The sequence below is a fragment of the Alexandromys fortis genome, unplaced genomic scaffold (assembly GCF_014885135.2).
Source record: "Alexandromys fortis isolate MF-2015 unplaced genomic scaffold, M_Fortis_MF-2015_v1.1 scaffold_116, whole genome shotgun sequence".
NCBI lineage: Eukaryota > Metazoa > Chordata > Mammalia > Rodentia > Cricetidae > Alexandromys > Alexandromys fortis.
In genome coordinates this window covers 5,383,464-5,387,560 of record NW_026067998.1, presented here as the reverse complement: position 1 = coordinate 5,387,560, position 4,097 = coordinate 5,383,464, and the positions used below count along the sequence as shown (strand labels likewise).

Sequence of the window (4,097 nt, the reverse complement as noted above, 5' to 3'; positions counted from 1 at the left end):
CACCTTACTAGACCTGGATGGAGGTGGGTAGTCCTTGGACTTCTCACAGGGCAGGGAACCCTGATTGCTCTTTGGGCTGACGAGGGAGGGGGACTTGATTGGGGAAGGGGGAGGGAAATTGGAGGCGGTGGTGGGGAAGAGACAGAAATCTTTAATAAATGAATAAAAAATAGCACAAAAGACTTACTTATTACACTAGAAGTAGAAGCTGTTCTCATGTCTCTGAATTTGAAGGATATGGGGTAAAGATGAAATATTCCACCATGTTTTTATCACTCCCTTTTCCATGTTTTATCCATTTACTTGTTAGTACTATAGAGGATGAGGATTGAGCCCTGGATTCTTGCACTTTCTCTGTGTTCTGGTTTCCAAAGGGGCAAAGGATGTCCCAGAGAAGCCAACCACAGTGTAAATTCTGGGAACACTGATATGCATGCCTATTTTTGAACAATCATCATTTCCTGCTCATAGGAAAATCGAGACAGATTTTACTTGTCCCACAACCAATAACTCCCCTATAATTCTCAGAGCATATTTAATGTTCCTGTGGAAATGTGGGGGTAATACACAGGTATTTATGTACTTTATGCTTATGTAAACAAGGCACACAGTTAAACTGGATATACTCCATAATCATATGAGAGCATTTGCAGGCTGGTGGTACTTGACATCTATGGACCACCTCCCTTTGATCCTTAATGTTTTCAGAGTGAAATTTCGTAGTCCAACTATTGCCTGGGATACAACATCTTCCATTTAATATAGGATAGTAGGGTCAGTATCATCTACATTGATTACATTCCTGATATTAAAAATGCTCCCCCACAGTGCATTCTTTCCAAGTAATTTTCAATGTAGGATGTGTTATAGCTGCTCTATTATCAGAACATCCACTGAATTTTCAGTCTGGCTCCAAGTTCTCTTCATGGCTATCTGTCAATCCCCTCAAACCAACAAAGTCTCCATGAAAACATCTAGTAGTAGAGAGCCAAGTAACCTTAATAAAAGTGAAGAGAAATTTCTGGCTGTTTCTAAAGAAATAAGTCAAGGGACTGGATGCTGAGATAAGACTTAATAGCATTTTAACCTTTGCTCTAATAAAGATTCAGGTGTTCTGCCTCATCTTGATGATATTAGCAGGGCTCTCAACAAAGGAGAATTACCAGCAGAGGGGATAGTTGTGGGATGTCGATAGAAGTGCACTATAGGATGCTTTTTCAACATTGGTGCTCTTTAGGAACCACTGTATTGCTGAGTGCTCTTTAGTCTGTCTCGGTCCTTCAGGTGTTATTTATGGCTTATTCTTTAGTTTACTCAAACAGCTTACATTGAACAAAAACATCCCTTAATATAGTCTTTTTAGGTGTTTTTAAAATTTAGACTATATTTTTTATTGAAATTAGGGTTTTTTTCAATGCAATATATTCTGATCATGGTTTCTCTTTCCACATCTCCCAGCTTCTCCCACCCCCACCCCCATGAAATGCACACCCTTTTTTTTCTTTTTCTCATTAAAAAAACAAAGAGGCATCTAAAGTAATAATAGTAGTAAAATAAATACAATAAAATAAAAACAAACAAACCAAACAAAAAAGACAAAACTAATGGGATAAAAAGAGTCATAGGAAAAGCATAAGAAGCAAGAAGCACATATTCACACACACACATACATACACACACACACACACACACAAATTTCATAAAAACACAAAACTGGAAACCATCGTATAATAGCCAAAACATAAAAAGATTTTAAAAAATGATGCCCAGACAAAGAATTAAGAGAAAAATTCCCTCCCTCAAATACCCTGAGCATGAAAGAGAGTTTATCTTTTTCTTTTAAAACATGCAAAATCTCTTTCAATAGGATTGTGACTCAGTTACTTATTCCTTTCTATGCGTAACTCCGAGTCTGTTTTAGGTAGACTGTTCACCTATATAAGGATATCAGGTATGAAAACTCTATCAGCCCACGATGATTCTCCTCCTGTGCTACAGTCCAGTTGTCCTAAGGAACATCACATAAGTACCAGAAAGTGCTACATAAGACAGAACTGCTGAAACAAAAAAAGTCATTAAAATTGAAAATCACCATAAAGAGATATTTCTGATAACTTCAAATAAATTAAGACTACCTAATGAAAGTAAATATAACATAAAGCCAATTATACTTTGAGACACAGTCAAAATTCCTAAAGAATATTAAATTGAGTTACAGCTGATAAGTAAAAAGAACAAACACGAAAGAAAATTGCATAAATTTTAATTTGTAAACTAAATAACACAGTGTATATTTAGAGTGGCAATAAGAAGAGTAAAAACACAGGTATGAAAATAATTATCACTGGGATGGCAGAATTGTGGTGATTATAGTTCCTCTTCATTATTTTATGACTTTCTTGAAATGTTTTACAAAGCTGTAGTAATTATATAACATGTAAAAATACACTCTGAAGAAACTTTGGGCGGTATGTATTTTAATGATATTTTATTGACAACGTTGATTATTTGGGAGTGATAGTGGTATCTATGACTTGTATTTTTATATTTATAATATTTATTATAACTTTATTGTAAGAGTGGCATTCAATATTATTTTAAAATAAATTAAAGTAATTTAAATAATATGGTACATTGCATCAATTACACAAAACCCTAGAGACAAGACTCCATGTCTCACAAGCCCACATGTGATGATGTGGTGTTGACATCACCATCCAGGCCCAGACATAAGTTTAGAGTTTACTGAGATTCACCTTCTGAGCAAGTAGGTAGATTCAAATCGCTAGCTATTGCACTGCTCCGGAGCCTTACAACTTTCTCTTCAAATCGATCCTGATGGAAACAGTGAGAACATGACTGTGTGGCTGACTGAGGACTACATGCATAGAGATGTGTGCTTTGCATGCCATGTGCTTTTGGTGTTCATACCTGAAGGTTGACTTCTGGATAACACATGCTGCCCAAGGACTGCCATTCACATGTCGCTGATCCATGCTGTCCATCTGACAGAATTATTCATTCTGTTGGAAATTTGGAACATTCCCCTTATCTAAGAAGATCTGGAATGGACGTACAAGACGTGTGGATTTAATATCCAACCATTTATCCGGGCCTGGTTGGTGATGTCATCATCACAAGTGAACTTGTGAGACATGGGGTCTTGTCTCTGGAATTTTGAGTTTGTGTAATTGGTACAATATACCATATTATTTAACCATCACTGAAGTTGGGAATATCACATACTTGCCATATTCCTATGTATCTTTCTATTGAACAATGATTTTTTTTGTTAGTTTTTAATTAAAAATATTTTATGTTTATGGTTATTTTGCCTGCATATATGTCTGTGTACCACATGCATTCCCGGTGCCATGGAGGCCACAATAGGGCATTAAATCCTTTGTAATTACATCTACAGACAGTCATGAGTCCCCATGTGGATGCTGGAAATCAAATCTGAGTTCAGAGACAGTTTCTCATTGCGTATGTTAGCTATCATGCCACACAACATGACAACCTTTCATTTGTCCTCCTCCTATACAAGCATCTGTAATGCAGAGAGATTTCACCTAAGAACTCCGCCTGAAGTTTCTACAATTACTACGAAGGCTTACTTCTTCAGCCATATCACCTGATTTGAATCAGGTTGCAGCTACAATTTACGCGACTGCAGCACCCGTAGCAATTCAAACGTTCTCCTAATTAAAGTCACACACACATGTGTTCCTCTTGCTTCAAATACACATAGACAGAAACAGAAGTGGCCAAGTTCTGGAGAAAACCATGCTTGATGTGGTCTGCTGTCAGCTGGTGAATTTTATTTTCAGAAGTGGTGTGAGTTTCATTCTGTGAAGAAAACATGAAACCAGAAAATTAAACTTTCTGAAGCTCTGTATTTGTTAGAAAACAAATGGTAACCCACCACACACCAATGAATCTGTCATCTACCTGCAAGAGGACAAACTCATGTAAAGGCTTAACATGTGAATAGGTATTATGTTTTTTTTTTCTTTTTCTTTTTTTATTTTATTTTATTTTATTTTATTTTTTAAGTTTTTTTTATTGAGAATAAGAAAAAAAAAAGTTTCCTCCTC

The 4,097-nt window shown here is 36.1% G+C and overlaps 1 long non-coding RNA gene across 1 annotated transcript in view; it reads right to left on the bottom strand.

Moving 5' to 3' along the window:
- Nucleotides 1-2,369: 2,369 nt before the first annotated feature.
- LOC126512644 (uncharacterized) overlaps nt 2,370-4,097 on the bottom strand; it is a 51,334-nt gene continuing 49,606 nt past the window's right edge. Inside the window, exon 3 of the long non-coding RNA XR_007595111.1 lies at nt 2,370-3,849. This is a non-coding gene — a long non-coding RNA (uncharacterized lncRNA). The remainder of the gene's footprint in view (nt 3,850-4,097) is intronic.